Raw genomic sequence first — 14,993 nt, forward strand, 5'->3', positions numbered from 1 at the left:
CCTGTTGGGGGTCACTGAGGACTGGAGTTGGGAAACACTGCCTTAGATTAAAAAGGTCAATCACCATGACACATTCCCTTCTATACACAAAATTTCTGTGTAAAAGCACTGTGCGAGGAAACATGTGTCCATAATAAGTACTACATGCATAGTTTAGCAAATAAACCAGCTATAATAGATTAGGAAGTGTTAATGGAAGGAATTGTGCCAAGCTCTTCAAAATTTCCTATTTCAGACTTTTATCACACTGTAAATTGGTGATAACTCTAGACTGACCCAATCTAATGGAAAATAGCTGTGAAAGACAGCACTAATGTTGACCACAATCTGACATTAGAAAAAGACAACCCAACACTCAGGAGTAAATAAAGGGAACATTTTCAAAAGGATATTCTCATCTCAGGAATCCTATTTCAACATGTTCAAAATTGCAAAACAATACATTCATCCATAAGATGTTTATTTCCAAAGTGCTCCGTTCTCCAGATATTGCAGATATTGATTCCTTTGTCTTCCGGCTGTTTACTAATCATTGCAAGGAAAATGGACCACCTCTTGTATGAAAAGAAATAGCAGGGCACAGCGGTAGCTGGTGGCCAGGATGAAAGCTAGTCCACATGACAATCCAAGGAGCTCTCTGCTGAATTTCAGGTAATTTGCTCTATTTTCTTGTTTAAATTCAGGAAGAAGCAGCTGATGTGGATCAGAAAGCTCTCAAAATGACCACTATTACATGATACGCCAATGGGAATTGGCAAAAACCTCTATAGTGCCACCTGTTAGAAAACCGGCCTTGCAACAAGACAAATCAGAATCTTCTCCATAAGGAAAATACACCCGTCTACAGACAGCTGTTTGGGGTTCTTGTCCCTCATCAGAGTAGAGTTCTACCTAGCTGGGTGAGACGCCTTTGACGAGTTTCTGGAGGGAATCTACTTTCCAATAGGTGGCACTACAGAGGCATTTTTCCATCTCCTGTTTCCATATCTTATTTCCCAAGGAGCATTGCATGACCTATAAATCTCTCTACAGCATCTTGAGGGTCTCCAGAATCAGTGTTATGTGAAAAATGTAAGCAGGGGATGGATGGAGCAGGAAGTCTGTAAGGTATTGCTCGGCCAATAGGAGTAAGTATTGTCAGAGAAGGGGGGTAAGAATTGGGCAAGTTCTCTGTGTAGTCATTGGTTTATTTACTGCAGTGTAATCTAAAGGTAAAGGCTATCCTAAATATTGGTAAAATAAGGGTGGCTGCACATCTGCGACATACCTTCCAGTCAGAGGTTTCATCATAGATGCGGCTGAAAATACCGCAAGAAAAAGTGCTGCATGCAAAGCTTTTTCTTCCATCCAAAATCTGACCCACTGGGCGGAAAGCAGGTGGACCCCATTATAGTTAATGGGGTCCACACGGCGCTGTTTGGTTCCGTTCACAGACGGAACCGTTCGGCTGCGGGAATTCCCCTTTCCTGCTTCCCGAAAGGAACAAACAAGCGAAATTTCTGCCGCAGATTTGAAACCACCTTAAAATCTGAAAATAGTAGGCAAGGCTCACAATGATTATCTGAAATCATCGCATAGTAGTTTCTGATGTGGTGTAACTGTAGCACTGCTTCTAAACTCCTAATAGAAATTCTTTTTAAAGCGATCCTAAAACAATAGCATTTATCACATAATATTGATGTGAGAGAGAAATGAAAGCCTGGGAGATAACATATGGATGCTAACCAGCCAGAAGTAAAATGCTTCATATTAGCTGTGACAGGCGTATAATAGAGACAAAAGTTCCGTTCATTCTGCTTCAGTTGTGCTGACTCAATTTGCACTTTTAAAAAGTCAGTGCTATTTTAAAATTTGTCTCTACGAACAGCCTTTCCGAAAAGCATTTATAATATCGAGTGCTGAGGCAGTGACAGCCCAGACAAAGAGGAGGAAGAGCTTGTTGTCTGTAATGCCACTTAAATGTCTAAGAGAAGTAAATTATTTCTCTCCGTAGTGTCAAGTCTATCTCCCTTGAGTCAAATCCATTTCTTCATGAACATGAATCCTTTACTACCTAGCTTAGTCCAAGCACGTTTTTTTTTTTTTTTTTTTAAATGGTGATGTACAAGATAGATAGCTATGAAATAGATATGAGATGGATAGATAGATAGATAGATAGATAGATAGATAGATAGATAGATAGATAGATAGATAGATAGATATGGGATAGATAGATAGATAGATAGATAGATAGATAGATAGATAGATAGATAGATAGATAGATATGGGATAGATAGATAGATAGATAGATAGATAGATAGATAGATAGATAGATAGATAGATAGATAGATAGATAGATAGATAGATAGATAGATATGGGATAGATAGATAGATAGATAGATAGATAGATAGATAGATAGATAGATAGATAGATAGATAGATAGATAGATAGATATGGGATAGATAGATAGATAGATAGATAGATAGATAGATATGGGATAGATAGATAGATAGATAGATAGATAGATAGATAGATAGATAGATAGATAGATATGGGATAGATAGATAGATATGAGATAGATAGATAGATAGATAGATAGATATGAGATAGATAGATAGATATGAGATAGATAGATAGATAGTTTTTGTATCCAGTGATTTACCATATGCAATCAATAGCCACTTTATTTATACATCCATACAGCTAATTTTTAAAACTAATATCTAATCACTCCATGCACGAGTCAAGCAAGAATGGCAAGTATGTTGGAGTCTCTATTCAGAACCAGCATTGTTGATTCAGTGCAAAATAGGTGTCAAAGAAGCCTTAGTTATTTGGACAGTGAAAGGGGCAATAGAAAATTTTATGCAAATCACGAGAGTTAAAAAAAATCTTAATAATAAATTATTATCCCTTTCCAATCCACTGTCTGACATATTCCTACATTCTGATTGAAGCTTTTACAGCTCCAATGTCAGAAGACATCCGGCAGGGTATTCTTACCGTCTATTGCCAGCCACTCCACTTTCGGAGCCTCTCTGGCACACACACTGGCTTTAGCCAGCAGATGGCACCGTTGTATAACAGCAAAAAGAGTAAGCCTTTTAGGAAACCTTGAATCCGAAATTGGATTGTAAAGGCTTAAAGGGGTTGTCCAGGACTTTAGGGATTTTTTTCTATTGATGACCTATCCTCAGGTTAGGTCCTCAATAGTTGATTATTTGGGGTCATCCGCTATGGATCCCCACTAACCTGCTGATTCATGCTGTCAGTATGGACAGTACAGGAAGCAGATCCCACAGCCTGCACTGCAATGGCCTGGTTTGGTAGTGCGTGGGTATCTCCTACTGAAATCAGTGGGAGCTGCACCTGCACTACCAAACCAGGACGCTGCAGTATGGACGGTGCAGTCTGCTTCCTGTATTGTCTGTACTGATAGCAGTGCCAGGAATCAGCAGGGATCCAAAGCAGCAGATCCCCGACTATCATATATTGATGATCCTGAGGATAGGTCATCAATAGAAATAAAAAATAGAAGTTCTGGAACTTTTGGGCCTTGAAAATTTTGCCCCCTCCATTTCATCTACATACAGAATATTTCCAGAATATTGTCACAGAAGAAAATCCAGAAACTATATACGGAAGAGTTAAAGAGCAGGCATCAAATTATTCAGTATGCCTGTTAATACCTATAAAGGTACTTACATTAGTACCTGCCCGCTCGTCTCTAAAGATTCGGCTGCCGGCGCGGGTGACAGGTGAGTTGCGGCGGTGAGCAGGGGGGAGCAGGGGGGAGAGGGGGGGAGAGAGGGAGAGAGAGATCTCCCCTCCGTTCCTCCCCGCTCTCCCCTGCCGCTCCCCGCCCCCTGCCGGCACCCGAATCTTTAGAGACGAGCGGGCAGGTACTCGAATAAGGCACTACTCGCTCGAGTAGTTTGCCTTATCAAGTATGTTCACTCATCTCTAGTGTTAATGTTTAATATTCCTGATGATAGAGGTTGGCTTGAGGTTTACCTTTTCTAATAGTTTTGGGTGTCTTAGGAGTTATAGCTGAATATATCTAGTTATCTAGAGTGGCTTTGGGGTTAATGATAATATCCCTGGTGGTCTAGGGTGAGGGTCTATGGCGAGATACAGATATATATATATCTTTAAATTTACATAGGTGTATCTATAAACAGGATAAATAATATGGCACCTCATCAGTTTATTTAGCTGATTTAGGTTTTGCAGTAGAATTATTGTCACAGCAACTTCTCAGGATCAAAGCAACACACGCACACATGTAAAGGACGGCTGATATCACTGACTTGTTGTGATAGCTGTGGATGTGTGAATTATTTAGCCTGGTGGGGAAAAAAACTGGTCTTTTGAAATTAGCTCATTACTCCAACACTACAAGAAATGTCAAAATATTGCCTTGAAGCGGTTAGAATCATGCCTTTACAATGTCATTGAAAGTCTACTGTGGACCGATGTGTATGGGTGTGATTAACCCAATAGTCCAGAGAAATGTGTCACATTAATGTGCTACTTAGATGTCATTGTGCAATGGAGGCAGCTTATAAAGCACAGTTCCAATACAACTTGACACACCATCGAGTAATGATAATTCTAGATATACAAAGAGAAGAAACAAACATGATCCAACAACATTAATTTCACCCTTTTGCATAGACTTCATGAAATAGACCTTTGACTAATGAGAATTAGGAAATGCAATTAGTAACATCTGCAACTGGAACTAGGAATATGGTAAATTGTCTTATTTACGTCCATGAAGGGAGAATGGTTCTTATTTCTTGCTAGCACTTTCAGCTCTATAAAAGTGAATGTACGGTATGGATTGTTAGTGCCAATGGTATAACGCTCTTTTCACACTGCGTTAATAGCTTCCGTTAAACATATTTGTTAGGAATAGCTCCCGATATATATGTTTAACGGAGGCAGCGGCAGATGCCTAACAGTGGTATTTGTCACCTCTACGATATAATGGCCTCCTGTTAAAATACATATCTGTTAAATGGATGCCAATATAGCCTAAGGGAGATGCATGCCACTGTTAAGCATCAGTTAAACACATTCGTCAACCAGCGGCTATAATGGTATCTGTTTAACATATATTTTATGAAAAACTATTGAAAAGCTTATGATGTACCCATTAAACAGATGCTTGTGACTGATACCATGCAGTGACAACTGTCACCCATAGACTATTATGGCATCCATCTAACTTCTGGATCTGTATGTTTATGGATGGAATAACACAATCGGATGAGCTAATCCATCCAGAAAAAATGGTATCCCCAATGGATACCAATGAACAGGGGCCAAAACAGCTTCTGTCCAGTGAATGGGGGGCTTGTATCCTATTAACGTATGCACCATGTCAAATGGAGCCTAACAGTTCCTTGTTGACAACTGGGGTTCATAGCTTCATGGGTCTGCACCAAAGACCAACCCTACCATCAGCCCAAAGCAATTCATACTGTGATTCACTGAACCATGCCACATGTTGCCAGTCCTCTAGCGCCCAGTTGGCAACCTCAAGAGCCGAGGTGAGGAGCTGTGTCCAGTGTTGGGGTGCTAACAGAGGCACTCTGGTGGGTCATCTGCTCCCATGTCTCATGGAAGCAAAAGAATGCTACATTGACCTGAGAGATATGTGTGTGGGGTTTCCTTCACTGAATATTGCTGTGATTTCTGCTTGAGTTGCTTGACTGTTCATATGGACTAGTCTAGCCAGACACCACAGGTCACAATTCTTAAATACCTGTGGGCAGTCACTACGCTGTCCACTTTGGATGGTAATGCCTTCAACAACGTACTCCTGGTACACATGTGACACTGTGGATCGAGGATTGTTAGAAGTCCACACTATTTTTGGGTTTATATACATTGGTATGTGTTGCTGATACAATTTCGATGGCTATTCAATCATTCACTGACCCCCAAGAGTAGCTCTAGATGGCTGTATATTAGTACAATTAAAGTTAAATGTCTGCATTGTTGGTTTGTAGAGATGAGCGAACGTACTCGTTTCGAGTAATTATTCAAACAAGCACCGCGATTTTCGAGTACTTCCTTACTCGGGTGAAAAGATTTGGGGGGCGCCGGGGGGCGGGGGGAGGCATGGCGGCGCAGGGGGTAGCAGCGGGGAACAGGGGGGAGCCCTCTCTCTCTCCCTCTCCCTCCCACTCCTCGCTGCAACCCCCCACTCACCCACGGCGCCCCACCGAATCTTTTCGCTCGAGTACGGAAGTACTCGAAAATCTCGGCACTCGGGCGAAAAAGGGGCGTGGCCGAGTAGGTTCGCTCATCTCTATTGGTTAGCTATCTTTCCAAGATTTGTCTCATTTATTGTCCCCTCCATTTCTAATCTAATTAACAAGATATTTTGTAAAAATAGATAGCATATGTATTACTAAAAAACAAAAGAATAAACAGTCAAAATGATGCTTCTTCCTAAGAAACCATTTCCTGTTTCTCAGATAAATGTTTCATCTGAAATATATTAATAAGATATATCTCCAAGTGTTTCATGTATACTTCCCCTAGGTCAACAATTTTTTTTTCCTTGTAGCAATTAATTTCCTTGTAATGAAACTATGGGTGAGAATTCTCTCTTGGACAAGACAGCTTGGGGCATGGCGGCCACAAGCAATACAAGAATAAGCTAAAGTAGACAAGGAGCAATGAGATGAAGAACAAGAGTCTTGTTTTATCAGATGGGCTGCCTTCTCATGTTATTATTTATCTAACATAATCTTTACTCTGGCTAATAATTCATAGAACAGATTTCATTACCAACTTGATTCTTTATGATAATGAATTCTTGATTGAACGACATTAATATTGGCTTGGGTGCCTGACTCCCCCTCATTGCAATCTGCCGGCAGTAGATAAGTATGACAAGTTTCATTTAATCTGCAACAGAACAGTACAGTGTGGGGGAAAAAAGTACAACCCATTTACAAAAAAAAGGAACTGATGCTTTCCAGGATCCATCACTTACCAATACTAATTTACTGAAGCCCCTCACAAATCATGACATTGTCTCCGTTTCTTGCATAGTGAAATTGTACAGTAAGAATGATAATCAGAGGTTTTCCACCCACAAAGATTAATTTCAAGGCTGGGAAACAAGAAATTGTTTTGTAGGAGGAATTCTTAATACGTTATTTAGGAGCTCTGCAGACAAAGCTAGCAAAGTCTGTAGGCATTAACTTATAATAGGAGTATGTATCGTTTCTTATCAGATTGTTATTAGACAGGAGTATTCACCTTGAATTCATTGATCAAAACAGCGGTGACTTTCCTATGTGCAAGCTTGCATTGATCCAAAAGAGTACCTTGGGTTGAGCCAAGTACTAATTAGCCTCAAAGGTCCAGCAAAAGATAGCTCTATTTGAAACTGACTTAAAGCTAATTATTTGCTGCCAGTGACAATTCTTATGGGTTTAACGTTATTAATGATGTATATGACATAAGGCCTCGTGTGGTGCAAAGTGTTAGGGCAGCAGAATGCAGTCCTAAGCTCTCACTCAAGAACCGCATGCTTCAGGTAGCCGGCTCAAGGTTGACTTAGCCTTCTATCCTTCCGAGGTTGGTAAAATGAGTAGCCAGCTTGGTGGGGGGTAATAAACAAATTACCTGAAAGTGCTGCGGAATAATTTGGCGCTATACAAATAACAAGTCCCTTCCCTTTCCCCCACATGTATGCACAATGATAACTGGATACTTTAGGACATAACCTGGAGTAGACATGAATATCTTCTATGTAGAATAGTGAGCTGAAGGCCTAAAGCCTGGTTTAGACACAACGATTATCGCTCAAAAGATGTTTTTTGAGCGATAATCGTTGTGTGTCTTTATAGCGCAAGGTGAACGCTGAAACGTTGAGCGATCACTTTGCACTCCGAGCGGGGTGTGCAGAAGACAAGCGGGGCTGCTTGTCTGCTGCATCAGCTGTTCTCTACTCGGAGCGCCCCTGCTGTTATACAGGTGAGCGCTCTGAGTGGGGGATGCAGAAGACAAGCAGGGGGGGGCTTGTCTTCTGCATCAAGCTGTTCTCTGCTCAGAGCGCCCAGCTGTTATACAGCTGAGCGCTCAGAGGGGGGGATGCAGAACACAGTTGGAATGTTGTGTTCTTCATACCCCGGCTGTTCACGGAGTGCTCAGCTGGTATACAGCTGTGTGCTCTCCGTGTGGAGTATGAAGAACACAGCTGGACCGCTGTGTTCTTCATACCCCGGCTGTGTTCATGGAGTGGGATACAGCTGAAACAATAGTATCAGCTGTATCCAACTGTGAATACCTGATAAGGCTGATCGTTGTCTTTTAGCATGCTGAAAGACAACAATGAGCGACTGGTTAACGAAAACTGCATGATGTCAGTGGATTTAGACACAATGATTATCGCTCAAAAGATGGCTTTTGAGTGAATTTTGAGTGATACCCATTGTGTCTAAATGGGCCTTTAGAGCTACACACAGACGCATTGCTTGCAAGTCACCATGTAGCCATAGCCAAAATACTAATTCTCCATATTTTCTCTCTTTTAGTGGGGAATGATCAACATACATAATCCATAAAAAAGGCTCACACAGTCTGTTTTATCAAAGTAAGTTCATGATATAGGTTGTAGAGGTGCACTACAGAGAGGGGCCTGTAGGGGCGCCAGACAGGCGTTCTGGTGCCTCAGAGAGGCGAGAATGCCCACAGGTGTGGTTAGGAGGTGGGATATAGATGTGCATTCTGGCTGCAGTCAAGAGAGATGTTGGCTAAGAGAGCCAGGGAGACAGCTCAGTCGAGCCCCAGGGTCTAGTGCAGACCAGGCAAGGCAGGAGGTTGATGGGGGTGACCACCGTAACCTCAACACTCAGGTGGGGTGTATATGGACTTTCTGATCCAGCCTGACAGCCTGAGGAGAGGCACACAGCCTGAGGAGAGGCACACAGCCTGACAGCCTGAGGAGAGGCACATAGCCTGAGGTGGGAATGTCATCTGTGTGGGCCTGAGTACCCTGCGTGGTGCACCTTATCGGATTATAAGAACTTTGTGATGCTGTTTATTTGAAGTGTGCCGTGCCAAATTAAGACTAAAGTTGAGTTTATGCACGTTTAATTGTCCAGTGTGACGTCGTCACTCCTCCCCTGGAGGACAAACTATCACAAGGTTCATACTGTTTTGTACATTCTCCCTTTTGACTTATTCTATATGATACTATACTTAGGGATCTATAATGTTGACGAGCTACTGGAAAGAGTGACATGTTAGTGCAAAATGTCTGTAATTTATTGCACTATTACAAGTTTGTTCTTTTTCATGCTGAGCTAATAATATCATTATTAAACATAGGATAAACGTTTATTAGAAGGTGACCACTTAAATCCCTTATCGTTCATCTGGTCACTTCAGGTAACACAGTATTTTTGAGTCTTTTCTCTATAGTATATGTACAGGTGCATAGGTCTATATCCTGCCACCTGGACATGAGATTCTAAGAGCAGTTGTAATCCTCTTTACCATTAAGACTTACAGATTTTAGCTCCATAAACTACAGTAAAACTGGTGTCCTATAATTCAGTTTTTTCTGATCTATGCACTACTTTATGCCACATTATCTGCTCATAATGATATCTATACCAAAGCTGAATAGAAAAATGTGTAACATCTTACAAATAGGTGTAAAAAATGTAATTAGGTACCAGTATATCATCCCTGTTTTGAGACCCATATTCAACTTAGTTTATCACCTTCAATGATGATAAGACTTGGCTATGTGAGCCACAGAAACCTTCATTGCGTATGACAATCTTAGGCAGCATAAGAAATATCTTGTAACGTTCTAGCAGTGAAGACTTGGCTAAGGGAAATCAGGGTAATTAAGTAAATTAAAAAGGTCAAATGGCCAACCTCAATTAAGCAAACTATTAAATTAGCAAATGTACTTCACCATTGCTTTATTTATGAGAAATACAGTAGACCACTACTAGCTAGACAAACACGACCCTGTTAATGGATACGGCACCGATAGATAATTGCCCCAAAACACACAAATAAGAAATAACAATCTATTAAAATGTGTTAAATGCCTCGTTAGCTTGTGTTCTACGGTGTATTGAATTTGACATTTATTCTCTAAAGTAGGGACTATATAATTTAAAACAAAGTGTGCCTAAAGCACCATTGAATTGCTATAGCTGCATTGATGCATTAAAAAGATCATTGTTTATCACCTACCAGTTGTGATAAAAATACATGGTGGCACCAGAGAAATAGAACCTTCTCTTTCCAATAATTATATAATTTATGTGTCATGTTATTTGCCCCTATACCGGGTCACCAATGAACATGTTAGGGGTATGTGACTCTTTTTATTTTTATTGCTGGTAGACAGCACAGCAATATCCCTATATGTAGATATAGTTATTGGGGGAAGAAGGTTTTGTCTTTCTAATTCATTAACCCTTTTGTCTTACTGCTGTTATGTGTTTTTATCACAACTCATTGGCAGTTACGACCTGGGCATGCAAGATTTGTATGAAGCATGATCAGGAGCCAATCCTGCTCCATATATGGCAGGTGCCAGCTGACTTTGACAGCTGATACCAGCCCACAACAGCCACGATCATGCTGATCACGGCTGTTAACCCTTTAAATTACCCAATTGTCGTTCAGTTCCCGTACCATGTCCCCCTCCCCACACACACACCAGATCAGGAGGTGCCTTCCGGTTGCCATGGCAGGCTGGGCCTTCTAAAGGTCCCCAGGGTTGTCATGACTGATTGCCTATCAAGATAGACTACCTGACAGAATACAATATAATGCAATACTATGATAAGAAAAACAAAAGCATACAGTATTTGGTATTGCTGGATCCATAAAAGTCAACTCTATCCAAGTAATGCATTATTTATCCCGCATGGTGAACGTCGTGAGAAAAAATATGCAATATCAGAATTGCACTTTTTTTGGTCACCTAGTCTCCAAGAAAAAATGTAATAAAAAGCGATCAAGAAGTGAAATGTACTCCAAAATGGTAACTATAGAAACTACAGGACATCCTGCACAAACCAGCTCTCATACAACTATATCATCAGAAAGGTATAAAAGTAATGGCTTTCAGAAAATAGCAGGAGAAAATAATGTTATATTTCTCCAAAGAAATTTTATTTTTAAAAAGTAGCAAAAAAAAAAAACTCTATGACTTTGGTATCATCATAATCGTACAGACACATAGAATATCCAGGTCATCATGTAATTTTTGTCACAGTGTGTAGGCTGTAAAAATAAGAAACATTCCCCTCCCCTCCCCGCATATGGTGTAATTGTGTTTTTTTCACATTTCACTGCACTTAGAACTTTTTCAAAGTTTTTCAGTACATCATACGGTATATTAGATAGTACATGCAAGTTGTCCAACTTCCTTAATTTCCAGAGGACTCAAGCTTCTAGCTGCAACTTCAAAGCAATGAGAGAGATTTGAGCACCCTGCCTAGTTATTCCATAGATACAGTGCCCCAGGAGTAGTGATCTTCCCAAAAACTGATCTGACCCAAAGTGCCTTGTCTACTTGCTACCAAATAAATGAAAAATAATAAATAATGAGATAAAGCCTGTAGCCCCGATGGTGGACTACAGGCCTCAGGATTGCAGGTACAACTTGCATGTACTTAGCAACTAAAAAGGACTCCTGTGAAAAGGAATTGAGTCTTGAATAGAGATGAGCGAGCACCAAAATGCTCGGGTGCTCGTTACTCGGGACGAAATTTTCGCGATGCTCGAGGGTTCGTTTCGAGTAATGAACCCCATTGAAGTCAATGGGCGACCCGAGCATTTTTGTATATCGCCGATGCTCGCTAAGGTTTCCATTTGTGAAAATCTGGGCAATTCAAGAAAGTGATGGGAACGACACAGCAACGGATAGGGCAGACGAGGGGCTACATGTTGGGCTGCATCTCAAGTTCCCAGGTCCCACTATTAAGCCACAATAGCGGCAAGAGTGGGGCCCCCCCCTCCCAACAATTTTTACTTCTGAAAAGCCCTCATTAGCAATGCATACCTTAGCTAAGCACCACACTACCTCCAACAAAGCACAATCACTGCCTGCATGACACTCCGCTGCCACTTCTCCTGGGTTACATGCTGCCCAACCCCCCCCCCCCCCCGCACGACCCAGTGTCCACAGCGCACACCAAAGTGTCCCTGCGCAGCCTTCAGCTGCTCTCATGCCACACCACCCTCATGTCTATTTATAAGTGCGTCTGCCATGAGGAGGAACCGCAGGCACACACTGCAGAGGGTTGGCACGGCTAGGCAGCGACCCTCTTTAAAAGGAGCGGGGCGATAGCCCACAATGCTGTACAGAAGCAATGAGAAATATAATCCTGTGCCACCGCCATCAGGAGCTGCACACGTGGGCATAGCAATGGGGAACCTATGTGCCACACACTATTCATTCTGTCAAGGTGTCTGCATGCCCCAGTCAGACCGCGGTTTTTTATAAATAGTCACAGGCAGGTACAACTCCGCAATGGGAATTCCGTGTGCACCCACAGCATGGGTGGCTCCCTGGAACCCACCGGCTGTACATAAATGTATCCCATTGCAGTGCCCTGGACAGCAGAGCTAATGTCAGATTAAATGCAGGTGGGCTTCGGCCCACACTGCATGCCCCAACCTGACCGGGGTTTTTAATTCATAGACACAGGCAGGTACAACTCCCTATTGTGAAGTCCCTGTGGACCCACAGCATGGGTGGCTCCCTGGAACCCACCGGCGGTACATAAATATATCCCATTGCAGTGCCCATCACAGCTGAGGTAATGTCATGTTTAATGCAGGTGGGCTTCGGCCCACACTGCATGCCCCAGTCAGACTGGGGTTCTTTAGAAGAGGACACATGCAGTTACAACTCCGTGTGGACCGACAGCATGGGTGGCTCCCTGGAACCCACCGACGGTACATAAATATATCCCATTGCAGTGCCCATCACAGCTGAGGTAATGTCATGTTTAATGCAGGTGGGCTTCGGACCACACTGCATGCCCCAGTCAGACTGGGGTTCTTTAGAAGTGGACACATGCAGTTACAACTCCGTGTGGACCGACAGCATGGGTGGGTGCCAGGAACCCACTGACGGTACATAAATATATCCCATTGCAGTGCCCAACACAGCTGAGGTAACGTCAGCTTTAATGCAGGTGGGCAAAAAATTAATTGGATTACACTGTAGGCGAGGGCCCCAAAAAATTGGTGTACCAACAGTACTAATGTACGTCAGAAAAATTGCCCATGCCCAACCAAGAGGGCAGGTGAAACCCATTAATCGCTTTGGTTTATGTGGCTTAATTTGTAACTAGGCCTGGAGGCAGCCCAGTTAAACTAAAAATTGGTTCAGGTGCAAGTTTCAACGCTTTATTGAGCATTGAAACGTATAAAAATTGTTTACAAAAATTATATGACTGAGCCTTGTGGGCCTAAGAAAAATTGCCCGTTCGGCGTGATTACGTCAGGTTTCAGGAGGAGGAGCAGGAGGAGGAGGATGAATATTATACACAGATTGATGAAGCTAAAAGGTCCACGTTTTTGATGGTGATAGAGAACAATGCTTCCATCCGCGGGTGCAGCCTACGTATTGTTTAGGTATCGCTGCTGTCCGCTGGTGGAGAAGAGAAGTCTGGGGAAATCCAGGCTTTGTTCATCTTGATGAGTGTAAGCCTGTCGGCACTGTCAGTTGACAGGCGGGTACGCTTATCTGTGATGATTCCCCCAGCCGCACTAAACACCCTCTCTGACAAGACGCTAGCCGCAGGAGAAGCAAGCACCTCCAGGGCATACAGCGCGAGTTCAGGCCACGTGTCCAGCTTCGACACCCAGTAGTTGTAGGTGGCAGAGGCGTCACGGAGGACGGTCGTGCGATCGGCTACGTACTCCCTCACCATCCTTTTACAGTGCTCCCGCCGACTCAGCCTTGACTGGGGAGCGGTGACACAGTCTTGCTGGGGAGCCAGAAAGCTGTCAAAGGCCTTAGAGAGTGTTCCCCTGCCTGTGCTGTACATGCTGCCTGATCTCCGCGCCTCGCCTGCTACCTGGCCCTCGGAACTGCGCCTTCGGCCACTATCGCTGTCGGATGGGAATTTTACCATCAGTTTGTCCGCCAGGGTCCTGTGGTATAGCATCACTCTCGAACCCCTTTCCTCTTCGGGTATGAGAGTGGAAAGGTTCTCCTTATACCGTGGGTCGAGCAGTGTGTACACCCAGTAATCCATAGTGGCCAGAATGCGTGTAACGCGAGGGTCACGAGAAAAGCATCCTAACATGAAGTCAGCCATGTGTGCCAGGGTACCTGTACGCAACACATGGCTGTCCTCACTAGGAAGATCACTTTCAGGATCCTCCTCCTCCTCCTCCTCAGGCCATACACGCTGAAAGGATGACAGGCAAGCAGCATGTCTACCCTTACCAGTGGGCCAAGCTGTCTCTTCCCCCTCCATCTCATCCTCCTCCCCCTCCTTCTCCTCCTCCTCCTCAACGCGCTGAGATATAGACAGGAGGGTGCTCTGACTATCCAGCGGCTCTGACTATCCAGCGGCATACTGTCTTCCCCCGCCTCTGTTTCTGAGCGCAAAGCGTCTGCCTTTATGCTTTGCAGGGAACTTCTCAAGAGGCATAGCAGAGGAATGGTGACGCTAATGATTGCAGCATCGCCGCTCACCATCTAGGTAGACTCCTCAAAGTTTCCAAGGACCTGGCAGATGTCTGCCAACCAGGCCCACTCTTCTGTAAAGAATTGAGGAGGCTGACTCCCACTGCGCCGCCCATGTTGGTATTCCACTATAGCTCTATGCTGCTCATAGAGCCTGGCCAACATGTGGAGCATAGAGTTCCACCGTGTGGGCACGTCGCACAGCAGTCGGTGCACTGGCAGACGAAACCGATGTTGCAGGGTGCGCAGGGTGGCAGCGTCCGTGTGGGACTTGCGGAAATGTGCACAGAGCCGGCGCAC

Source organism: Eleutherodactylus coqui, chromosome 1 (assembly GCF_035609145.1).
Source record: "Eleutherodactylus coqui strain aEleCoq1 chromosome 1, aEleCoq1.hap1, whole genome shotgun sequence".
Classification (NCBI taxonomy): Eukaryota; Metazoa; Chordata; class Amphibia; order Anura; family Eleutherodactylidae; genus Eleutherodactylus; species Eleutherodactylus coqui.